At 38.7% G+C, this 27,234-nt stretch overlaps 1 protein-coding gene across 1 annotated transcript in view; it reads right to left on the reverse strand.

The window, feature by feature from the left end:
- The window catches only part of cdh8 (cadherin 8), a 374,224-nt gene that overhangs the window by 345,066 nt on the left and 1,924 nt on the right, over positions 1-27,234 (reverse strand). Inside the window, exon 3 of the mRNA XM_044135659.1 lies at positions 17,725-17,846. The gene's annotated coding sequence lies outside the window, so the exon portion shown is untranslated. The remainder of the gene's footprint in view (positions 1-17,724; positions 17,847-27,234) is intronic.

The raw sequence follows: 27,234 nt of genomic DNA on the forward strand, positions 1-27,234 counted from the left end.
CCCCATGTTCTTCTCCAGAGATAAAACCTGACACACAGACCTCGCAGGCTCTCCTGAGGAGCTATTAATACAGGAAGTGGAGCTGAGGAGGGGAGGTGGCGAGCCTCAGAGCGACCTGGCAAGCGGTGCCATGTTTATTTGGGTTGTACATGTGAAATGGATGAATGGGCAGGCAGAGCTTTTAGTAATGGCTGCTAAATGGTGTTTCCTGGGTCCCTGATGTGCATCAGATCTCACTAAATGCCAGAGTTTTATCTCTCGCTAGTCCTCGTACCTTTAAGCATCGTTGATAAAAGAAATCCGGGCGCGTTTCAAAATCTGCACCACCCGGGCAAAAATCTGTAAAGCCGTTTGCTCACTTTTGATGTATGGCACCGGCCAATTAAAGGGACGTTCTGTGAAGTTACAGTTAGGCCTGAAATTATTCAAACCTCTAGCAGATTTAGATGTGAAGTTGATTTCATTTAACCAAGCAGCATGCTTCTGACAATAAAACGATGTAAAAAGAGTATACTATTTATCTCTGTATTTTTATTTATATCACATGAAAAGGTGCCATATTGAAAGTGGTACTTTGGGGCAGGAAAAACATAATACTGTTCTTTAATCAAATTTTCACTCAGAAGAAACTTGTTGAAAAATTAAAAGACTAATTTAAATCTAAATCTAAATTAATTTTGGACCTAAATTTATCAGTAGTCGTTCCTTTGAGGCTAATTAGAATCTCCCCTTTGATTCAGGGCTGCACAGCATATTGCGAATATGGTGTCATTGCAATATCAGTGCACGCAACATTCATAATGTAAACGACTGTTTTGGAAGGAAATAATATTTTTAAGAGCGCTTAAGTTGTATTTTTTATGCTGATGCATTATTTATCCAGTAGGACAGAGTCTTACGGCAGCAGAAAGCTCACTCTGGACACAGATGACACTGCCAAAACTTAACAGACGAGACTAAAAGCATTCTGTTTGAAACATTCAGATATTTCGCATTTACATGCTTTCATCTCTGTGATGTAGCTTTCCTTTTTATAAAATCTTAAAAATATTTGACAGTGGCTCAGAACAGATTTTCTTTTCAATTTTTAAAAGAATAAAACCTGTTTGCTCAAATATATGTTGATTTAGTCAAGGAGAAACATTGTAGGTGTGAATTGCTAACCTGCAGCTATGCAGTGTTGTACCGGCCCACTAACATGGCATGAATTTGATGCAATCATATTTCTTCATTCATTACAGTTTGAGACTTTGCTTGGACATACAAAACGTAGGTGTGTGTGTCTTTACAGCCTGCATAACACTGCATAGCTGATGTTTACCCCACCCTTACCAGACTGATGAGTCACAGCTTCAACACACGTAATTTTGCACAGTAACATCAACGTTCCTGTAGCAGAATTGTTTATTATAGAGCAATATATCATTATATCTCAGCGATATGAACATTTTCAGTCTGAGTTGTTTTTAATTGCTAAACATCAGCTCAAATGGGGACACTTGTCTAATTAACTGTTAGCCTTCCGGCTCCTTGGGGATTGCTTCAGTTCTCTACAAACGCACTGCTATATCACACCCGCGTGACGGGTAAGGAAACCATCACGGATAATAACTTCCCAGAGCAGCACCGAACATTACAATGAAACAGGTGCTCCATATTCTAGATACAGTTAGGGAAGAGGGCAGGGGCAGGGAGGGAGGTATAAAATAGTGATGCATTCCCAGAGGGAATTGTATTGTGAACAGGTGTACCACGTAACATTTCCTCCAAACTTTAATTTTAGCTTTTCTACCTATAGAAAAATGAAAATACAAAAGAAGCAGCTGTTCTTCTAAAGTAATCTTCTGTTTGAATCTCACTGCTGTAAGTGAGTTTCACCTCCGTCTTCTGAAACCTAAACACTGATGGGAGGGATGGAGAAAAGTATATCACTGTGTGCTGTGTTTCTAGGCAACACAAGTAAGATGAATACAAAAATTTAAACAAAAAAACAACATATTTTATAGAGGTACTGTTATGTAAAATCAGTTTTTGTTTTAGCTTCACATAGTTCATAACTCAGTTTCTTCAGACTCGCAGCAGCAGCAATCAGGGACTGTACATCTGGTGATTTTATTATACCAGCTACTATCCAGTGAAACGTTCCAAAGAACGGCTATAAATGGGATAGTGGAGAAATGTCATGTTGACTTCCTGAAGGTGGAGTGTCAGAAAGAGCAAGAGCTTCTTAAAGAGACAGAGGCCAAATTTCAAAACGTTAAATTGCGAAATCAAATTTCCTTTAAGTGTGTTTCATATATGCAGCATTTTCACAACATCTGAAGGCAACTCTGAAGTTACTTGATTGTGTTGTAAAATGACACTTCATGCCTGAAAAATACACAATAGTGCCCCTTCAACACCTCCTGGGTCTGTCTCTTTAAAACATTCTTCAAAATATTAAACTAGGTTGATTTCAGTTCATCTGCCTTTCCAGAAGAGAAACTTCATCCCATTGGCTTATTGGCAGACATCACCACCATCTAGAAGAATGACATCAGGAGCATCAAGTTTATATACTTCACTCAACCCAGAACAGCAATCAAACCCATTAGATCCAGAGAAACTCCTATTAGTTTATACAGAGAAACTGCTGGTGTGCCTATTCTCATTCTACTTAGCAACCCAGTACAAGAACATTTCTTTTTATACTTCACTCAACCCAGAGCCAAAATTAGAACAAACTTGGAATCCAGAGAAATATTTTTTCTTTTCTATTAGTTTATCCAGATAAACTTGTATTTCTTTATAAATTGTGGAGTACTTCTTGTTTTTCTCTTACTTTACTCTTACTTTAAGCACTCTGAATTGTCTTATTGCTGAAATTGTTCTATAAATATAAAATTCCCTTACCTTTACCATCATCACCAAACCTACTCTGAATTGCCTGGATGAGAATATCTGCAAAGTGTCAACCTGTGCAATTATGGTAGAGGTGAGGCCTGCCATCTGTCCTGATAGTTACCCAACATGGAGCCCCAATTACTGCAGGAACATCCTCAGTCATCTCCATGTGTTTCATTAGGATGATGTAGATATTATTATATTTGCGGTGTTGATTAGAACACCAATGTAGCAACACAACAAGTAATCAGAGTCACTTTGCGAAACTGATTCAGTGTTCTACTTGATGGCTATGAGCAAAGATCTGGATCGCAGTCATAACCTCAGGATGGTGCCATCCAGTAGATAAGTTCTCTCTCAGTGTGTACAAGAATAAGATGTGTTTGTGTTGCGTCTGTAGTTGCCTACATATTATTAAGTTAAAGTGATCACATTGCACAAAGAGGATTTTTTGAATGCTGCTGTCCAGGTCTGTTGGGTATTTTGTTCCAAGCTTTTTAAATCTTTTCATTAAATTCCCCCTGCTGTCATTTGGTTATTTTGTGTCTCTTGCTAATTCTTTATTTACTGGATAGAAAAATCGACATTCTGCTTAAATTGGGAGATCATTTCACCAGACAGAAATAATTTGCATGAGTTGTCCTCAAGGTCTGACTAAGAGACATTTCTGGTGACCGACATGTATGTGGATGATGTGACGATGTGATTAACGCAGCCTTTTGGACTTTGAAGTCTGGTTGCCGGCCAGGGGTAATTTTGACCTTTAAGTCTGTGCAGAGAAAAGAAAAAAAAATAGATAATCTTGTGACAATTTGGTGAGAACTGTCAGATTTATGGGATTACATTGGTTAGAGATTGAGGATTAACAAGAAAAAATTGGACCGAATGAAAACCATTTCTGAGAAGAACAAACAAAAGAAATTCTGGTGAGGATTTTGTGCCAAGGTTTATGGAATTACATTATTGATTTTTGGTTTACAAAACGGGATTGTAGAAAATAGAGTTTTTACAAGGAGATTTCTGTGAAGAGAAGAAAAACTAATTTCAACAAAGGGCTTGTCAGAGTTCACTGGATTGAATTAATTAGTTTCTGGGTTTTTCATAGTTTGCTCACAAATACTGATTCTTCTTTCTGCCCATTTCTTTCATTTGTGTCCTGCAGGTCTAATGTCCTTGTTGGTGTACCTGAATATTTCCCTTTTATGGCCGTCCCATTTTGAATGTGCCAGTATCCCCTAGGTTTAGAGAATAGCTAAAATAATGAATACTTGCGAGTCTCTCTAAAAACATTTCCAATGCCAAATATTCCTTAGCATGCATTACTACCCACAGTGGAAGTTGTCTTGGCATCGACGAAGGAGCTAATATCTACACTTCCTTATTTTTGCTCTTGGAAGAACACAAATGAATATCACAACAAAAGGAGCTCCTTGATTGGCTGCTTAGTGCAGGGGTGGGCAATCCTGGCCCTGGAGGGCTGGTCTCCTGCAGCTTTTAGATGTGTCTCTACTTCAACACGCCTGAGTCAAATAATGAGGTCATTAGCAGGACTCTGGAGAACCTGACTGCACTGGGGAGGTGATTCAGCTGTTGGATTCAGGTGTGTTGGACCAGGGAGACGTCTAAGAGTTGCAGGACACCAGCCCTCCAGGACCAGGATTGCCCACCCCTGGCTTAGTGTCACGTGGCACTGTACCAAGATATTTCTTCTTCCTAAGGTGCATTTTCTTTTGAATATTTTAGATATGCTTAACAAAAAAGTCCAAATGGGTGCATTTTCTGCAAAGAATTTGAAGATACATTACACAGAAAACATTCACGGATACTGACCCACGAATAGACAGGGATCCACCGTAGTAAACTCCAAGTCTTAGTACCGGCTGAGTGGGAACGACCCACAGCTGCCACACCAGCTGCAACATTTGCACAATCAGAAATGATTGAGGGCATTCACACCAGCCCTCTAGAGCCATCTTCATTTGAACTCTAGTTTGTTTGCATACAAAGTTCGGTTCAGTTGGGAAGGTGTGAACACGTAATCAAACTTTAATGCAGGCCAGAAAAGTGAACTATGGATTATGGTGGACCAAATTCTTGGTTTGGTTGACATGAACTCTCAAAAACAGGAAGTCAGCTGTAGTGCAGGGCTTACTGGATAAATGCAAACATGACAAATATGCAAATGTAACTCTAGTTAGAGTCTTTTGCTAAGACAAATGAGCAATCCTACAACCACCAAAACTTCATCAAACTACTCCATTTTTGTTGAGATTTTGTGAAGAAGGAATTTGCGCTTAGTGTCTTCTTCAAAGGTTTTTGTGTTATTTCCTTCAGTGGTTCTTGATGCAGTGCCACCAAAGGTGAGGAGGGGAAAGGGTTAATATGACTCAGTGCAATGTGAAAGAGAAATACACCAACTGAAAATGTAACAAATGTTGCAATTTTGTTCCCCAACCCAACCAAGTCTATGGGACTATTAGGTGTGAAAACACCCCAAAAAGGCAAATCGCAGGGTGATTTCATATTTTTTTTCTTAATATTAAGAGATTAAATAATTTCTGAACCAAACTGGATGTGAAGAAAGCTTTGTAATTAATTTGTTATGTGCAAATGTGCTTGGTGTGTTTTCCAAAGTCAGAATCATCTCCAAGTCACGGGTCAGCTACAACAACTTTTAGCGACAGATTATGTTTTAGGTTCTGGTTGCTTTCTTCACATTTTCTCCACCTGACTCATGAGAGAAACTCCTCTAATTTCATAATTAGAGCTTCAAAATGATATTTTACATGCTTATTCTAAGCAACAAGTGAGTGGAAAAAGAAATAATTAGACTACTGGTACATCCAGTCTTTTGTTGTTCTTTGTTAAGATCATAATATGGTGATATTTTTACTCAAGGTTACAAGACCATAAGAATATTCTTGTTCAACAAAAACATAATAATAATTCGGAAAAAAACATATTTTTCAGAAACCTGGCATTCAGGATTTGATTTAATTTCCCTCAGTTATTTCAAGGCTGGAAGTCATAATCACCAAATAATAACAGTCCTAATAAGCGCGTCCTCTTTTTTTCTTTATCTTTTCTTATATTCACCCTCTTTGCGACAACCTACCCCTTCCTCCTTCTCCTCTGGCTGGCCTTGTAATGCTTTAACATAAGGACAATGAAGAGAAGCAGATAAATCTTTATTGAAGCAATTATGGAGCAAATGTTATTTACACTACATAAGTGGAGCCCTGGTATCTTCTCTTCTGCTCACAGAAAGTTGAGCCTTGGAGGGAGTTAAAATGGACGCCAATTAATTTTTGCTGACAGAATGAGCAAACAGCAAACGGCAACAAAGGGAGTTTCCACAGGCGGCAGTGACTTCAGAGGGAGAGGTGAGAATAACTCCTCTAATGTAGTCACAACATTTTAGCATTTCCATATAAATAACCTCTGAAGAACTAAGAAAAAAAACCTCATTTATGCAGTTGAAAAGAAATCAATTACGGCAACAAACAGGCTAGACCCATTCCACCAGGGCCCCAACGCCATGAATGACACGCTTATGGTACATGCTAATGCTCGGCTCGTTTGGTAGAAAATGCATAATGTGCGCTGACGGACAGGGAGGGGCAACATCAGCTAGTAAATGTCAAGTACACATACAGGACCACACACAGCTTATTAAAAAGCTGTCAGGAAGCGGAGAAGAAGCTAACAGGATCCACCAGACTTGATGAGGATTTATTACCCACTGCCATCTTTACTAAATGGCATTCTTAGACTCTGTGAGTCTTTAACTAAATCACTCCGCTGACGTGCTTACATGTGTCCCTGTATGTGTGCCTGGGTATTAAGTCTTTTTTTAAAATTTGCTTTCTTCAGCATTGTTTTGTACAAGGTAAGAGGTTATAGAGCACGCAGAGGCGGCTCATGTTAGGCTGTTTCTACACCTGATAGTCCGGTAGACTCTGTTTGACTGCGGGCAGAAACTGCAAAATTTGTAATATTTTCAGCTGATGTGGTTCTCTTTCACACTGCATTGTGGCAAACATACCAAACCCTTTGAAAAACCTGTTTGCACCCCTCACCTGTGGTGGCTCTGCACCAAGAAACAATGAACAAAGCAACACAAAAACCTTTGAGCGCAATTTCCTTCTTCACAAAATGTTAACAAAAATGAAGTGACTTCAGATTTTAGTGGTTGTAGGATATTTTGTCTTTGGCAAAAAACCAAGAGTCATTTCTCACCCTAGTGCTGGACGTGTGTTTATTTTGGTTGCGTTTACCCAAAATGCTTCTCTATAGCACATGTTCAACCCAACACAATCTGTTAAGGGTTCACAAAATTAAATCAAAATATGGAGAGCTGTCTTTCCTTTAAGACTGAAACGAACTTCAAAAAGTATTAAAGCAGAGAATATGCTGCCCAAAACCTATGCATGCTTCAGATTAAAATTTGATGTCAATTTTATCTCATACACTTGTCTTTGTATTGTTTTACAACTTCCACAGTGTTGCTAATGTTTGCTGTTATGTATGAATGCAGCTTGATCTTGTGTGTTCTTCTCTTCCCGCTGCAAATAAGAATTTGCTCTTAATAACTCACCTGGTTTAAAAAGAAAGAAAGAAAGCCCTGCGCTGCAGTCCACTTCCTGCTTTTGGAGTGGTGTCTGGTGCACTTGGCTTTCACATAGTCAGTATAAGACAAGAATGACTGTGGCTGTTACTATGCTGCATGTAAGCTTCCATTGTCCCAACACTATCAAAGAAAGCTTCATTTACTGTAATGCTCATCAGACTACACCAGGGGTGGGTAATCCTGGTCCTGGAGGGCCGGTGTCTCCCTGGTCCAACACACTTGAATCCAATAGCTGAATCACCTCCTCAGTGCAGTCAGGTTCTCCAGAGTCTTGCTAATGACCTCATTATTTCACTCAGGTGTGTTGAAGTAAAGATGCATCTAAAGGTTGCAGGAGACCGGCCCTCAAGGCCCAGAGCTGCCCACCCTTGGACTAGGCACTCCAGAAAATATGTCACCTCTGCTCTAGAGTCCATTGCACCACGATTTTGCATTGGACTTGGTAATTTAAGGCTTAAATGACATGCGCAGTCATGGAAACTCATTTATTAAGTTATATACACTGTTTTTAAAGCAAATCTGAAGGCCGCACAAAGTTTGGAGCTCTGTAGCTATTGACTTGTTACAAAACATCTTCCTGGGCCTCTGTGTTGTTTTCATTAAAGTCCCAGGGATTCCTGGAAATTGTACTTTGAGAAAAAAAAAATTGATTTCAGAAAAAATATATTTTTATTAAACTAAAAAAAAAAAGAGTAATGGTGTAATAAAAGTTAATCAAACATTTTTATAGACTCATCTAACTTATCCAGCTCCAAACTACATTCCTTATTCCAACACACATTTGTGAAGGGTCACAGAGTTTTCTCGAATGCTAACATTGTTTTCCAAGAGATGAAGCTATAACAGTTTTATATGTAGGTAATGAACACAACAGTTTTATGTATTTCATAACTTTAAATTAAAGTAACTTGTGTCAGCTATTTAACAGCTTAAGTGATGGAACTGAATCTGCTGAACAAACTGGGAGCAGTCTTAATTTTGAGAAGAAATAAGTGGGGCACCAAGGGGGAAAAGCAATATTGTCTGCTCTTCCCTCACTGGACAAGGTCAATTAAAGAAGGACATGGATTGGCAATCAAAACCGACACCAAAGATTGACTGCGGTGATTATAACCTTGCAGATGAGGGGTTTTAAAGGTTATTAATAATGATTTATGGAATTAATTAAAGAGGTGAGATAGAAATCCACGTTTTAAATATATTATATAAATCCAGCTGAGGGAACATTACCACTTGAGGGAACTCCTGTTATAAATGTGCTGTGCCGCATCAGGGTGGTTTGTCATTCAGGCTCTGGTGAAGTTATGATTGTGATTAAAGACAGTGAGAGCTGATTAGCTGGAAGTAACATCATAAATATCATTTCTGTGATTTTTACAACAGAAGTTATGACATTTTTTTGACAAACCACAACAGTCCGGTCTCTGATCTATGGATACATATACCACCGTCCACAACAATATTGATACTGTGAATATTTTACCAAAGACTGGATCAATTAAACATCTAAAGACAGAAAATAGCATGTCCCAGCACGAAAAGATGGCCACCCACATGCTAGAAAAGAAAGCTGTGGTAACTAAGGAGCAGCAGCAGAAAAAGCTCAGGTGGGAGAATCTTTCAACAGGACAACTATGAGTTCTGCTCTCCGCAATCTGACATAAGACTAACAAGAGAAAAAAAGTCTTCGAAGTTTGTAGGATAGACAGCTAGCATGTGGTAGGACACACTCTGGTCAGCTGAGAACAAATAAACTCACTGTATTTATATAGAGTCAATTCACAACAATTCTCAAGGTACTTTACTGAAGTAAATTCAAACAGATTCCAAGCCAAGTACATACATTACAGAACGATCCTAGTTATCAAACAATGCAGCGAAGTTCAGTTTATTACTCAGAGTGGTTAAAAGGTTTTCCGTCTACGACAACGACGTGCCATAAAAATATAATTACACTGAAATAAAGAGCAATATTTCTTCACCTTCTGTTTCTGTGTGCCCACAGCGAGAGCAGAAATGCTCCAAAGAAGCGAGTGATCAAACAGAACTCCCTTTTTTATTTGACACTTTTTGTACCTGTGCTCTGGGCTTTAAATAACTAAACGTACCATGTCACAGTGACAGCTGTGAAATATATGTGAAAGCATATTTAAGATTATTAATTTTGCAAAGAATACACACACGTCGGTGCTGTTTGCATTTCGTGAGGAAAAAAAAAAGTCATGCGAATATCTCATTAAGATGTGGGCCACTAGACGGAAAATACACACACCAAAAAAAAAAAAAACTGGCAGAAGAGAAAAGGCTTTATCTGACAGGTTGGAGGCATTTTGCATTAATTTGTTTGAAAATGTCTTTTAGCCTTAAGATGAAGTTCAACCTTTGAAGGGGAAGTTCTTTCCCCCTAGAGCCCGTTTCAGGAAGGTAACTCTTGTGGCCTGTTAATCACCAGCCTGGCATTGTCAAATCTGACAGGACTACTTGATGCATTGCTGCGTAATGCTCCAGTAATTATTCTTTGCTTTAACAAGACAGGCACACGATGCCCGGCTGCCCTCCTCTCATCTCATGCCTCTGTCATTTATTTCTTCTCTTTTCCCTAGACTTTGAACAAGCTCAGTCCAACAGAGGCAAGGAGGAAATTCAACCCAGGAAGTGATATTCTTTATCTGATTGAACCCCAGCTGCGCATCCTCGCAGTTGTTGAGTTAAACTTGTGAGACTTTTGTATTGACGGAGAAGCAGAAAGAGCATTTTTCTGCGGTATGTTAAAATGAACACCCACACATGTTTGCCCTTTGGACAAAAACAGCTCCTTATCGTGGCTTCACTGGCAAAGTTGAGGGTTAAAGGGTCTTGCCCAAAGGCACTGTTGTTGTTTTATTTTCTCAAGGTCAAGGTGAACCATTGGCTTCCTACACGGTGGTTTTCCCCTGCTAATCAGAGCATTTGAACCGGATGACCTCAGCATGCCGGCTTGCTTTTACGTTCGAAGTTACAAAGACCAGCAGTGAAAACAATAACACAAATATAATCATAATAACATGTCAAAAGAAGTAATATTTCTATAAACATTTAATACTTTATGGCAAAAAGATGTAATGCAGAAATATCTGGTCCGTTACTAGTTCTGCAACTACTAGACGTAAGGTGTATTCAGACCGGACAGTCCGGGAGACTCGGTTCGATTGGGGACTAAAATTGCAACATTTGTTACATTTTCAGAACTCCAGTTCGCATTCACACTGAACCGAATAAAACTAAATGAAAAACCTGTTCCCCTCATCGCCTTTGGGGGCGCTGCACCAAGCACTACTGAAGGGATCGACACAAAATTTCTGAAGAAGACCACCGCAACTTTCTTCTTCACAAAAAGTAAAGAAAAACGGAGCAATGTCAGATTTTAGCGGTTGTAGAATTTCTTCATTGATAAAACCTGAAAATGTTTGCATCAGAGAGCAAACGGGAAAATGAACTTGAGCCGTTTTATAAGAATCATCATCAAACCCTCTGTGTGCTAATTTGGTAGAGACATACTTCAGGAGACTCATGATTGGAGGATATTTGGAGAGCAATAGTGGTAAAATCTTTTTCTACAAAATATTGACACAGGCTACTGAATACAAATGCTAACCGAACTTTTTAGATTTTTAGTTAGAAATAAAAAAAAATATCAATGAAACAAGACCATATTAAGGTACAGGTTAAGTCTATGTCAAAAACATTGGCACAGGACTGCGGCTAAAAGACTAAACAAGAAGTAGACATTTATTGTTGCGCACATATTTTCCCCTCTAGTTGTGACTTTGGTACAGCCAGAGAAGCAGACGGATAGAGAGGGAGGAACAGGTATAAACGATAGAAGGGAAGGTGAGTCGTTGAGTAACACAGCCGACATGGATCAGGAGACTAATTATACAAGAAGGCCATGCTAAGTTGTCCACTTTAGAGATTCTGCAGGCTACATGGGGACCGAGCGACATGGATACCCCATTCAGGGGAGGGAAACAGCTTCTCATGCATGCCTTATTACCCCACAGACCTTCATCTGTGGCAGAGAAGTCACCTACCCCTTCCAGCCTCGCTCCTCTGCGGACACAGATCCTGTAATGATACATTTCACTTCTGGCTATTTCCAGTTTGATGGGTAGACGTGTGGAAACAAAAAAAGAAAAAAAAAGTAGAAAGTGGGCAGAGTGGGACATCATCTCTGACCCCCATCAAAGAGTTCTCTCTTCACATGGCGCGTTAAAGCGACTCAGTGCCAGCCCCTCATTTTCCTGCCGTCCATCTCTAATGGGATTTGGGTTTTATATTAAGGCCACCTTTCCCTCCGCGCCCCTCCTCCTTGTCCTGACACTGCGCTGTGAGTGATTTGAATTTAAAAAGTGGCTAAATCCACAAAGCAGACCTCAGATGGGATTCTATGAGGCTCTTACAGTTAAACGGGGCCTTCCAGGTAAGACGACAGAAGAGGTGAGAGGTGCCGTTATGTAGGGCATCGCATACACGAACGCTTTGCCACATGAGAAGATTTCCTTACATCGACTTCTACAACTCGACGAAGCAGAGTTTCTTTGTGAAGCAATACTCTTTCACCAGAGGCTTAAGAAGAATCCCACATGAGGGAATTCTTTCTTCTTTTTTACCCAACAATTTGAAAGCTGTTTTTATTTCGTACCTTGGTTTTATTATCTAGGATAATAAGATTCTGATAAATGAATGATTCAAGGTCAGATTCAGAGTAGAGTTCATTACTACAAATGTTAAAGAGCCTTTAGCTCCATATTCTGCCTTATGACCGACTGCAGAGGTGATCTTGTGAAACGGCTCTTTATTCATTCGACAGATGCAGCACATTTTGGTTTCTATAGCGAGGTGGAGACAATGAAGTCAAGCTGGCGTGTTCGTACCGCAATATTTTATTAAAGAAAAGCCTAAAACAGCTCATGCTCATTCATTTTTGAAACATATACTTTCTGATCTGAAAATCTGTCTCACGATAAACAATCAAGACATATTTAATCCCACTATTTTTCTCCAATACGTCACATTTTCTTCCATGTATAAATTACTCAAAATCACATTTCTCTGAAAATATTTAATGTTCTATTTTCACAGGAGGCGGGCTTCTTTATGTAAACACATTTAGGCTGCGACTCTTCCATTCTCCGAACATAGTAATGGCGGGGTGTGCAAAACCGGGTTTTCAAAGTGGCTGCCAAAGTTAGTTTGGGGAGGAGCGACATGAAGAATAAAAATAAACCAAAAAAAGCATCTGTGAACATTTAACCAACTTCACCAAGCCTATGGCAGAGACAAAACTGAGAAATTTTTTTGTACCTCAAGCTATGGCGAGTAAAACTAGGTTTACAAATGACACATTGAAGGCTGAGCTGTCACGGCTCCTGATCATGCACCTTTGAATTTTAGTAACTTTGAGCAGATTCCACCTGCTGTTTTTCACTCAGACTGTATGATTTGGAAGTTGTTCTTACAGAGCAGGTTCACCTATACCAGCATTCATACCAGGACTCGTTTTCAGAGAAAAATCCAAACATTACTGTCAAGCATAAAAGCCATACTGCTTGCTCAGTGGTGAACACAAACCTCTAAAATACCGGTTGATGTTCCACAGAATCCAACTATGAATGTTTAATCAGTCATGGTGGGGACGGTGGTTATACTGGTTGAAATATGGGGAATGCCTTGGACAGATAACCAGTCTATGAAACGGCAACATTCTGAAACACAGGCAGAACAATCATGAAATCAAAGAATTACATCAATGCAGAAAGGCAATGGTCTAACCCAACAAGGCTTACCAGCCGCCCCATTGAGAAACCTAGTTCACAAGGCAATCTAAATGACGCCTGATGGCTGTGAGTTGAGCGTGATCTGGTCCGCTCAGAAGAACATCTGGACCACTCCCATCTAAAATCAGGGATGCTCAACATGCTGGATTGTCTTGGCCCGATATCGCAGTGTGTGTCGTCCGTCAAGGACAAATAAGAATGCAGCCCTTTGAATGTGACGAGTATCCATCCATCCATCCATGAAGGGCAATCCAAAATACACACAAGACAAAACAACTGTCGTGGTGCACCAGAATGTCAGGTGGACATTGAACACATCTTTGTACGGTCCACTAACTACTGCCATTGCTTTTTCCCATTCCGCCATGTTTGTTTACTCTGATTTCACGTGGCTCGACACCACACACTGTACAACCAAACCTGTTATTGCTAAGATTTTTATCATCATTTATGTTGTCTCTGAGGTATTTGAAAATTGGACGACAATTTTAAAATCCTGGGTAACGATGGTTCCACTTGAAGCAGAAAGCCCCACCAAGATTTCATGGCAACATGATCCAGGGTGTATATTTTATATACAGCCTGAGTAGTGGTGTGTGCTGTAACAAATTCAAGAGTATTCAACTTTAAACATCACTGAAAGAGGACCTCCTCTCTGTTTGTGCACTTTGTACTTTGTTTATTGGATTTAATGCTTCATTTGTATTTTATCGATGCGACTGCTGTGCTAGCATGTCCCAAAACTACCAGAACAGTGTATTTTTAAGTTAAAAATGTATCTGGAAATCCATAAGATAAAGTACGTTAAATAAAAATATAAACAGACACATGGTCACCTGTCCAGGATGTGTTCCACTCCTGCTCAACTCATTTTGACCTAATTTTGTGGAAAATAAAAATAATTTTTTGTCTTTTTGAAAAGAAAATCAAATGACCACTTTTTTATTATTCATTATTGGCCTCCAAAGTCTAAATCCAGTCACCAAAATATGCTCTCACTAATAATGTATCACTTTTTAATACACAAAGTAGTTCAGCATTTAATTCTAACCATGATAAATGTCCGTCCCTAATTAACTGGCATGAACATGTCAGTGTGTGGTCTTTGTCATGCATTCAATCTTAATCTCTCTGACATGTTCTGTGTCACAGCTAATTATGGAAGTAATACATTGGGCCATTAGTAAGTGCCTCGACAGCACAACTCACTTCAGTCATAACTAGCTGGGACACACTGTGGTCTCTTCTAAGCCAAGCCAAAAAATGTGTCCCAGATTTCCCAAGAAAATTGCCTATTTTCCCCATGAACTGACTCGGTGTTTAGAGTTTTGCTTAGATAACGTCATAAAGTTTTGGCACTTCAATCTGTCAAGAACATATTTTCCTCACCACCGACTTTGGGATATTACATTTTTCAGTTAAAAATGTTCAGGTAAATTACATTATGTGGTATTAGGTTCTGAAAAATGCTGTATTTCCAGAAAATGACTTACCCTGTGGCTTCCTACATGTCAGCATCAAAGTCTATGTGTGTGACTCTTTTGCAAAGATCGGAGTTTTAAATACACACAAAATAAAATCTGCATTTAATCTACTATTATGGCAGTGTTAAGAAAACCACAGTGCCCCGTCCCTAGCAACATACCTCTCATTTCCAAAAGGAGATAATCAGATCCATTGTGGTTTACATTTGCTTCTCAGCAGAGCAATTCCAGACATTAATAGCATTCTTGCACCCAGAGACTAATCAAAATGCATGAGTGCATCTTGCTCAGTAAGCCAGTTATTTCATTGTGTCACTAAAGTCTCTGGATATTTTTGAGCCTCAGTGGTGGCCATTGTGGAGCAGCAGCTCAATAAGCTGCATTGTGGCCAGAGAGAGGGAGGCTGTTAGAAGAGGTCACATTAAAAACATTTTTCATATTTATCTACCTTAAGTTAAACTGTTTTTTATATTTAATATTATGACCACCTAAATAATAAAATTTGTGGAAAGTTTCTTCTTGAATTTCTTTGCAGGATGTCAGAAAACCTTCCCAGAGCTGCTGGTTTGATATGAACTGGATTCCACCCTCAGATCTTCTGCTTGAGGAAACTCTAAAGGTTCTCAATGGGGTTGAGGTCAGAGGTCGGAGGAGGATGGTGACCACACCATGAGTTTCTCCCCTTTCATGCCCATAGCAGCCAATGACACAGTGGCATTCCTTGCAGCATTCATTGTCATCCATGAAGATGATTTTACTACTTAAGGTACGGTTCTTCTTTTTGAACCATAAAAGAAATTGATCAGTCAGAAAGTCCATATACTTTGCTGAGGTCATTTTCACACCTTCATGGACTCTGAAGGGGTCGACCAGCTCTCTCTCTCTCTCTCTCTCTCTCCCCATGATTTCGGCCCAAAAAAATGACCCCGCCACCTCATGACCCCATCGGTTTTAACTGTGCTTTCTACTAATGGGATAAATAATCAGAAAATACAATTCAGCATCAGCACAGCAGTGAAATGTTAATCACCAAACCTCAGGAAGAGTCTCCCAATTCAAAAGAAATCTCCTCAAAAACATGAACAATTAAAAAAATAAAACCTTCTCAATACATTTGTGTTTAAACTGTTTTTTTTGTACTCGATCAGTGGCTGGTAATTGGTCTGATCACTTTCATACTAGTTTTACTTATATACGGGTTTCGAACACTGCACTGACCTGTTACAGTAGCTCCTTTTATCATATGATGAATCTATTCTCTATTGCTTTCATTTTGCCTGTACAGCTCTAGAGCAACTTAGATTGCCTTTACATGAATATGTTAATGAACGAAAATGAGCTGCACATATTCAAAACTATGTGCAACAAACTGCAACAAACTGTGAAAAGGTGTTAATTACTTCACCTGTCAGTGGCAATCATGTTTTGCCTTACTGGTATTTTATATTAAGGCAAACTACAAGGTAACTGTTTGTAAAAACAGATTTCTATTCCTTTCATGCTTGTATGGGAAGGCAAAGAGGTTTATATAGACGGTGATTTCCTGCTATAAATTATGTCTCATCCCTGAAGTGACAGCAGTGAGTTAAACACCAGTTCTCCAGGTGCTGCTGCATGTTCCCACAGACTTAAGCTCAAGTGGACAAAAGGTCACAACACCAGATGGAGGCAAACAAGCAAAACCACTTGCCAGGGATGTTATGTTATTCTTGTTGAAGGAGGTTATGTCGCCCTGACTTCATACCACCGGCGTTTTCAGTACAGCCAGGGCTGGGTCAGGTTTTATGCCCCGATGCGTCTGTGACCGTGATAAATCCTAAAGATCTCTTTAAGTCGAAGACAAAGTCTGCTAAGAATTCTAACAGAATTTACGTAACCTCACAGGGCGCCGGTCTACTCTGTCAGGAACCAAAGTAAAGGACAGGATTGTAAAGACAGGCTTGCTTAAAAATCAAAAACAGGCAAAAAAATAAATAAATTGACAAACTTTTCAAAAAACTACCAGTAAAATGTTGAACTAATATATAAATTTCAGCAACCTTAAGCAGACAACCTGAGCTAAAATAAAAATGTTCTGGATCAAAGCATGTTAGAATGACCTAGTTAAAGTCAGACCTGAAGCCAAATGAAAAAATTAAAAATATGTCAAACATTGTTCACAGAATCTCTACATCTCTTCCCAGTGAGCTTGAGTTGTGCTGAAAAGAAGAATGGGGGAAGATTTCAGTCTCTGCATGTGCAGTGAGAGGGGCTTCTACCAAGCACTGACTCAATGGGGCGAAACAATACATTATGGAATAAGAACAACTTCAAGGAGTGGAAATACTTTGCTTTTTTTGGCGCTGGCCAGACAGCTTTGCCCCTAACTTTCTTTCTTGTAGAACTAAGAGAACCCAAACATCTAGAACTGTGAAACTCATTTATGTTCTACCCCATCTTTTTGTTAATTCACTCAGGAATCACCATCACCATGGGAAAGGTGCTGAAACTGACTGCTGTGTTTTATTCCAACACTAGGTATTGCTTTGTGTTAAGGTGCCTTCGTTCTATTGTAGCATTCAGATTTGTATCACTTTTCATTAAAGAGAAAAGAAAAAAAAAACACATCAGCACAGTTTTAGTTTTTGATATTTAGGCCTTCTAAATGACTCCACCTCTTGCAGACAGTGTATGCTTCTATTATTCCAAGGTTGATGTGAAAAGTTGCATGTTTTTAACCTTCTGCTACATCATAATAAAACGGATTAACTCTTAAATCCTTTGACATCTTCAAATTGAGCTTTTTCCCTCATTGTTGTTGCCTCCTACATTTGCTTCGTGAGAAAATACAGCTAAAGCTTTGACGTTTTTTTTTGTTGTTTTCCAAAAGCTTTCTGTGTCTTTAACTGGGTCTAAAATCGGAATCACTGACCTCCTGTCCAGTGTGGCTCAGCTGGCTCTGACAGTAGAAGGTCCTGGTTTCCTGCCCTGCTTTGAGGTAAGTTATGGTCTGTGAGCACATCCCTCAAGCAGTTCCTTGACTTGTTCTCTGATCTGTGGAGGTGGAAAGCAATACAGTGGGTCAGGGATGACAGTCTGTTCACTTTAGCTTTCTCTGCGGTTCTGCTTGGTCACTTCCACTTTTGGAAGAATTCCCTGGAGCCTCTTCCTGAAGGGGATCTTGTCCAAATTCTGTGAACTTGCCACTATGATGATTCACACTAGGTAAGCGGTACCAGACAGTCTGCAGGATACCCAGCTGTGCTACAAATAAAAACGATGTGTGAAGAAGTAAAGGTAAAAATTCTCAACACTAAAATGTATACAAAGTGATTTTCAGTCTATAAAATGTGAGGTCAAAAGTCATTCTAAACACAGCAGTGTCTTAGCCCGGTAGACTCGGTTTGATTGGAGACCAAAATTGCAACATTTGGTAGGATTTTATCTGGTGCAGTTCACATTCACACTGCACAGTCAAATGATACAAACCGCTAGAAAAACCTGTTTACCCTCTCACCTGTGGTGGCGCTAAAACTGAACCTACTGAAGAATACTACATGAAAACCTCTGAAGAAGAACCTCCTTCTTCATGAAGTGGCTTTAACTTCCATAAATGTAATTATGCAACAATTAAATTTTGGAGAAACGATGAGGACTAAACCACTTCCACTCCAATTCCACACAGTATAAATCCCCACACCACGAGTTTCCATGTCAGATCACAACTGTGTGCGTTTTCGGGTGTGGTTCTTGGACAGCATCATAATTTGACAACTTGTCAAATTTGTCAATGCAGGAAAACCTTTATTATGTTTTTTTATTCTCAGACATAGACTGACAACAGCTAGCTGCTACATTAGAAACAATGTGGCTCTATTTTAAAAAAAAATAATAGATGCTCTGCCCTGACAATGTTGCAGGACTTTTATTGTTCAGAGAAAAAAGAAAAAGAAAACAGAAAGAGAGAGAATGTGAGATAAGCAGTGTAAAATTTGCAGGCAAAGGCATTGTTCTTTAATAAAAAAAAAATAAAAAAAATCTCATTGCTGATGCCTGATAAGACCCGGTCTATTCCCTGGAGTTGTAGTGACACAACACTCTTTATGACCTGGTCCTTATGGCTCAAATGAATTCCTCCAGGAAGCCAGCCTCCTCAGTCAGAGGTGACTTTTATACGCCCAGGCTGTCCTGAAAGATCTCTAACGAGGACAATAACAGATGATTTTCCTTACAGCGCTGACATTAGTGTCACGCAGGACATTTTCACAACTTCTGTGCTAGATTTACACAGGAAAGCATTCAATTTAATTTAAGGGTGGCTTTTGTTTTTTGTTTTTTTTCTCTTGCCTGTCCTGAGCTTTGTTGCTCACCCAATGACATCATGTAGAAATCAATGAGACAAATTGACTGTCAATGGCCAGAACAGGTTGATTCTTTAGGGAGAGTTTGTGGAGCTGTGTTTAAAAGACCTAAAGGTGCTGCTGCATTTTTTTACGCAACGCAAAAGTCTGCTATAGTTTGTTTTAGTGAAAAGAGACCGCAGAAACGTCGAGCGGTTCTGCAAGAAAAACACAACATGATGAAGATGTTTTGTGGTTAGAATTACACGTTCATTTCATGTCTCCCATCACTTGCTATTAAATAAATTAAGGCACTGGCAATCTTCTTTACTCCCTCATTTTCCTCTCTCCAGGCTGTCATTTACTCTCTTCACATCTGTACCTCTGAACTCATAATCATTATCTATCAGCACATCTTCAATGTCTCTCTCTCACACACACACACACACACACACGCACACCCACACACACACACGCACACACACGCACACACACACACAGACATTAGACACACTTTATGGTACATTTGCGAAATTTGCAAATCAAAAGCTGCTGTGTTAGCTCAGAGTTGCCACAACAAGAGGTAAGTATAAACATGTCTATACACCAACGCTCAAGCTAAACTCAGAGCTCAGGTTTCAAAGCTAATAAGCACTTAGCTCAAGGTAGATAATGATAAAGCCATATGTGATTTTTGCATCAGGCTATTTTTACGGAGCATGATGCACTGTTAAAAGGCTTCAGCTCACTTATGTGTTCTGTTTTTTTCCAGGTTATCACCAAAATAATTAACCCTCAGTAAGAAAAGACAGTTTTCAAATGATTCCTTATGTATTAAAGGAAAAAATTCAAGCCAAATTTGTTCTTTGTAAAAAAAAAAATAAAAAAAAAAAAGTACTCACACTCTTGTTAAGTCATGAATTAAATTTAATTGACCACATTTTGAAAAAGTTGGGTTCTACTTACTTGCCTGCTATTGTCAAAACTATAAAATCAATAAATCCCATTATTAAAATCTGATAACACAAAGTTGGCTACAAGACCTGATAAGGAAACAACATGCCAAGATCTAAAGAGAGTCAAGAGTAAATTAAATCTACCAGTCTGGAAAACCATATGAAGCTATTCATTTTTATTTATAAGCTTTGAAGTTTGAGCAAATTACAGAAAGAGACATTATCTGGAACAGGAGGAAAAAAAATACCAGTTGTGAACCTTCCCATTAGTTGCCATCTTAGAAAAATGACTCCAGTACTGAAAAAACAACTAATCAGGAAGAGTCCAGAATAAATGAACTATCTGAAGCTCTGCAGGCCTCATGTGACTAAAAGTCAGGACGACTCCAAAGGCTAAAACCACTACTGTCCAAAAACAAGATGAACGTCTGAATGGTGTTCAAGACTGACTGGAAGGTGGCCGACCAGTTACCTCTACCTCCAAACTAACAGCATTTCAGACCCTCTGAATGAAGCAAAGTGAAGAACAGGGGGCTGCTTTTCACCAGGCTGCTCAAATGTGTTTCAGCTCCTGGAACCACAGGACAGTATTCATTCAGAAGGTACGTCTCACTGGTAGGTCTGTGTCATTGTTTCCTGTTGGTTTTCAAATGTGAAAATATATATTTGTAGCTTAGTAAGTAAAGCTTTTTCTAAAAGTTGTTTAGTCGAGTTCTGAAACACACCAACCACAACTTATTGTAATTGATAAGGCAATCATGTATTTACTGTTGTGATGGAAAAATTACAATAAGGTCACATCTGCTAGTCATGTTATATGAAATGCTTATGAACTCTCACCAAAAGAACTATTTGGGTCACATGTAGAAGGTTGGAAGTTGTTTTCTACAGCTGCATCAGAACCAGGCTGTCTCTCCTTTGTTGTTAATTCTTTATCTTTGGTATAAAACTCATGTGCTGTCTCTGCCTGGCAGAGCTTTTCATCCAGACCTGCTTCATTACTGATTGTCTATGAGCTCTCTGTATTGTGCACAATATGTGAATAAACCTGATTGAGTGATTTTACCTGAACAGTGCTTGGAAATAGTATTTTTTTCCACGACACTGTCAAATGAAGGAAAAATAGTCAAAACAAACAAAACTATATCACAACAACCACCATTCTCTGTCCAATCTGAATTGTATTTTAAGATGTAAGGAAATCACTATGTTGACTTCTGGATTTGAGTAAGTATGCCCAGAATTACATTCATTCATCCATTCATTCACTCATTCATTGATGGATGGGTGGATTAGTTGAGCATCAAATGCTAAAGCTGTTTTTGTGGAAAGTCTCCAACCAGCCAGCCAAACAACCAACGTGGTAATCAATGTTATCCAAGTTTACAGTGTACCGTCACGTCTATCATCTGGAAATTACTAAAATGATCTCAATACAAGGAAGAAACATGAGGCAATAGTACGTACATAACTGATAATGAACAGAAATAGCATTATAGTTAATTATTTGTGTAAGGCTTTGTTGCAATCTGAAAACCAAAGAAGGTCAACAACCAACGTGTGTGCCTCCATATTTAAAGGATGTTATATCTTACTTGTGCTTCAGCTGCTTTTACTTCTAAAGCACGCATTGGTGTTAAAAAAGATTAATGGACAGGTATTAGAGACAGATGCAGATATTTATTGCCAATTAAATAGCTAGTGATAGTAAATTGTGTTACGTAGCAACAAGATTCACCCCATGGTGTTCTACTTAAGCAACACATAATCAGAACTAATTAATGTAGTTCAGGTATAAAAATCTATTAATATTTCCTATAGGTAACACATTGGATGGCAGTTCGCTTAAAGTGACAGTTGGCTTGGAAAGTTATATCATTTTATGGTCTATTAAAATTCTGTGTAAACGAGTGTAAACAAATACTGCAATGCTACAGACTAACTGAACTGGCGCATATTTTAAGAGCCGACCTGTCCATTCTGTAGTTATGGTTTGCCATAACTACTTTTTTATTTTTAACTTCTTTTGGTCTGTTGGACAGAAAACATATAGTTATGTAGTAGCAATCCGACATCAATAACTACATCATCACTATTTCTAATCTAAACTATGCCTCTATGGCAGATTAGTGTGTAGTAAAGTGATAGAAAACCAGCAAATTCAACAATAGAGACTACTTGAGTAAAATTAAGTCAATAACTGAAAGAAGGGAGTTCAAAATGATCACAATGTGAAAACAGCAAAATGTGAAGATTATCAGGTTGACTAAACAAAGCTGAAATGACAAAGGGTTCCTAGAAAATCCAGCAAGACCTTTTTCTTTCTTTACTGCCTTTCACTTGCTTTTCTTTATCATCCAATGGATGATAAAGAAAGAAATTAAAATCGAGTGTGAAAATGACTCCATCACTGATGCAAAAGGACGATAGGCAAGAAACTAAAGTAAAAATAGGGTGATATAAAGATAAACAGAAAGGGGGACAAATGATAATGGAAACTCTACATATATGGGAGTAAAGAGAGCAAAAAGTAAGCATTAGTTGTAGCTTAGGAATTAGAAATGTGCATCCATAAAAGATTTAATCAGATACTAGTCCTCATAAGTGCAAACAAACCCACAAAATACAGTTTTTTATCACTGTTTAAAGTTTTATGTGCAAGGCAGCCATATTGGATTTTGAGGTTTCATGCCACTACATTGCAGGGTCTCTCATGGCAGCAAAAGTGCTGCTACAACATTGGCTGCATGCCCTGAACATGCCAAACTAGGCGCATGAAGCATGCCACAAGACTTCAATGCGCCCTAGAAACGCATCCACTGAGATATTGCTTTAAACCAGATGCCCCTGATGCTCAAATCATAGCATAAGTTCAAATAACAATGTTCACTATACATCTAAATCAGAATGTTGTATAACAATGTCTAAAATAGAAAACTAACAGTATAAAGTTATCAAGCAGAGAACTGTAGCTACTTAATAGTTTGCCCTTATAGCTATCTTAGTGCCAGACTAATCGTAATAAAAACATAAAACATACAATGAAACGCAATTAGTCACATTTTAACAATAAAATAACTCCTTGATTTAACTTGATGGTAAAATATGTAAAAACAATTAAATTGTTTAATGACAAAATGTTCCTCACAATGCTTAGTTAATTTGATAAACTGCAAAGTGTAAATAAATTGTCTGTGAAACTACACGCTTTCATTTCCCACGCTCCGTTCAGCGGTATGGTACGTGACAAAGTCTACCTACCAAGGAAGTAGGATGGTTTGTTGAAGTACCTTCCTCCCTCTGCGCTCATCCAACTCTGAACAAGAGTTGTATAAAGAAAAAAATCACAAACTGACTCACAATCATGTTTAAATCCAGCCAAGTTTAGTTCTATTACCTTTGTATCTCTCTTCTTTACACTTAGCTTGTAGCTTGAGCGGCTGCTCCGCTAGTGAGCTCCGATATTAAGCCAATTGTTATGTCTCAGACTTCCTGTCAAATCAACGGACTTCTGGTTTTTCAAAATAAAATGAAGGAAAAGCCATGTAAAAATACAAATATAACTTTTAACCCTATGTGGTGAGTTACAATATGTTTAGTGAACTTTTTTGAAAAAGTATTCTTGAATTGTGTGCTGATCAGTGCTTGACCTATTTCTTATATTTCCTAGTTATTGTTCTCATATGTAAATAGGACTGGTCCTTGTACACGTTGATTTGAATATTTCTGCCATTGAGACATGTGAACTGAAATGGTCTTTTATAATGCAGTTTGTAAATTTTTTTGATGTACATCTTTTGAAGTTTGAATGTGATTGGTCAGATGCTTGGAACCACTTTGTGTTCAAGAGTTTATAATCAATGAGTTTTCCCAATAATGATCTGTGACCAAAACATTCTATGACCCGTCTTACAAGTTTAACTTTAAATTTTTTTGCTTCATTTGCATAAAAACAAATTCATACTGCATAACATCTAGTGACAATTTATAACTTTGTCTTCAACTAACAATGCAGGGTCAAAGGATATGAATGATTTTCTTGCTTTTTGTATGTTCTTTAATGACATTACAAAGGAGGTTTGGTTGCCCTACTGTTTAATGAATGTCAGGTGCCTAGAACACTAGTATTTACTGTGGTATCACTTGTTCGAAGAAGTTTCAACCCTGTGTCCTAAGTGTTTGGGTTTTCAGAATGAGAGAAAATGCTAATTTGTCTTTTTAGGAATAAGCAATCATCTAACAATGAAACCAGCATTTCAAAGAATAAAAGCATGAAAATAATATAATAATATAATTTTTATTGTTTTTAGAAGGGTTGAAAGTTGTTTAAGTGATATATTAATGATTGATTAGTGTAATTACATTACACTACTGTAATGTACACCTACTGTACTCCATGTCAAAGTTATAATCTTAATAGCCTCCTGCTTTGTGCATGCGCTTGTTTTTTTTATTATTTTACTTTAATTTATACTTCAGAATTTGCACAAGTCTGCATTGTGGAGCTGTGGTTGGAGCCGTTGCTTCATAGCACAAATTGTGGGTTCATCAACCCTCAACCAGAGACAGATTTAATTGCACCGCTCTTGCTTAACCTGTCTTGAACCTTTAGTAAACCGTACCAGGTCATCTCTGTTGACCTCTGGCATGGCCTCCAACTCTCTCTCCCACAGCCATGAACGGGACGCCGAGGATATGAAGAACCTGCATATGAGCACGCAGGTTCATACTTAAAACTACAATATCACACTTGTATTGCAATCAAAGCACTGACATTAAGCCTATACGCCTCATTAGGCATCCAATGCGCCACGGTCAGCTTCATGTCTGTGAACCAGGTCTTGCTAAATGGACCAAAGAAATGGATTAGCATCATTTCTATTTTCGCTAATTAGCTGAACGCCTTCCCTTAGCAGTTGGGGAAATCTGAAGTGATAAGATGGGAGAAAATGACAGACAGCTTGAGAGTTATAATTTGTCACACTGCATACTGAAGGCGTTCTGTAATGGTGTTGACTTAAGTAAGACTAATCTTTTTACACATACTTTTTTTAAAGATATATGTAGCCTCATCAACCCATTATTATTATTATTATTATTTTATTTTATTTTTTTACCTATCTAATCATTACAGGGTCACCAGGGTTGGAGTCTATCTCCAGCGGTCAGTGAGCAAAAGGCAGGGTACACTCTGACCCTGAACGGGTCACTACTGGCCCAGCCTCTGCCCTTAAAGGACGCATGGTGGTAGAGAATAATTCTTGTCCAATTCAAGAAGAGAAAGAACACAAATATACACACTGAGTGTCCTTATGGATGATGTGAACCTTGGCTGAACGTACAACTTCCAGCTAAAGTACAGGTAAAGTTCACTAGTTAGCTTAAAACAGTTGTCTGTTCTTCTGGACTTTTTATTTGCCTCCTGTCTGCATTTCTCTATCAGTAAAGTTAGAGCCAGGCAGGGGCTTGATACCAGAAAGTCTGTCTATTTCGTTTTTATTGCAATTTTGTGAGTAAAAACCCATGGATGGACAGGTATAACACACAAACTCCAAACAGAAAGGCTCCAGGTTGGAATTCAAACCCAGAAACCTTGCTGTGACGCAACACTGCAAACAACTGCCCTGACCCGTAGAGTCAGAGAATGAGTTTAGTGGAACTTGTCTTGCATCACGAAGTAGGCTTAAAGATCTCAAACGCAACTAAGCAAAAATTTAGATCTCAATGACGTTTGTGGAAAGAGTTGCAAAGAGATTGTTTAAGCTTTGAAATTCCAGCAAGCCTACAATGAGTTAGCATTCATAAAGGGCTGTTTGTTTTTGTTTTTTATTTGTAGTTTCTTTCTTAACAAATTAGATCATTTCAAACCTGCTTTTTGTCTTTATTTTTGAGATGTTAAAATTTGTACAGTGTGAAACCTGTAGATGTGACTTGTGAAACATGTTACCTTCCTTTTTCGCAGAAACGCATCTTTATTCCTTGAAAGTGACTGGCACGTGATAGCAGTACCTCTGTGTTTGTGTAAAAATCTTTGGTTGTTTAGATTAATGTCAAAGGGCACAAACACTTTAAGCAAAAACTATTCAGAAGATGGCAAAATTCAGCATTTATTGTTATTTTCCACAGTAGCCAATTTTTGGGGTATTAAACATTTATTTGGAAGAGAATTGCTTAAGTGCACAAGTGAAACTGAGCAAAAAAACCAAACAAACATGTTTTACAGCATATTCTGTTGTCCTGTGAAGCACTCTGCAGCTCAGGTTGTTGCTCTTTATATCAGACAAAAAAAATCCTCTAGTAACTCCTACATAAAAATACACAACAACTCTTCCAGGACGCCTCATGAGTGTAAATGTAAGGCTAACAAAAACACACCCTAACGAGCATGTCACTTGATCATAGCGAAGGGGAATTACAATCCTTTCAATTATCAAGAGATTTATCGGGCCAGTAATCATGACAACAGCCCACCAGCAGCCGTTTTTTGTTGGTGAAGCGAGGCTTGATCGCTTCTGAAGTGTAAGGACATTTTGGCACGGGCTGATTAATTGTAATAAGTCTGGCTGGCACACGCGTTGTCAGTGACGAAGCTTGGGTGAGAGGCGAGGTCTCGACTCGCCTACGAAAGCCAGCGTAGGAGTCGAAGCTGTCAGGGCCGCCGCGCCCCAGAGACCTGGTCTGGCACTCACCTAGATACACATCTGCTCTGATTAATCGCCAGCAAGGCTCCCAGTGCATACATTTCATTATCAGCTTTAAGTGGCCCAAAAGCAATGAAGATCACAGGGTTGCTGAGCAGAACTGCTGGCGAGGGGACGTCTGAAACCGAGGGACTCGAACTCAGCAGAAGACACTGTGGCTCTGACGTCAGCGACATTGAATCCCAAACTTACTGCAAACGCAATGCAATAATCTGCTTGGACGTCAGTCTGGACTTAAACTGTTCATTTCTGCTGCGTTTCTACAGCCTGTCAGAATTAATATGGAACTAATAAAAAAAAAAGAGTTAAAAACTATGTTGGTAGATGATGAAATGAACTAAGAATTTAACAAAAACAAACAGTGTAACCAGCTATGTTGGCAGATTTTAAGCAATACATCTGCTTTAAAAAAAAACACCCCAAAAGATGTGTAAAGAAATTTGGA

Source organism: Gambusia affinis, linkage group LG02 (genome assembly GCF_019740435.1).
Source record: "Gambusia affinis linkage group LG02, SWU_Gaff_1.0, whole genome shotgun sequence".
Lineage (NCBI taxonomy): Eukaryota > Metazoa > Chordata > Actinopteri > Cyprinodontiformes > Poeciliidae > Gambusia > Gambusia affinis.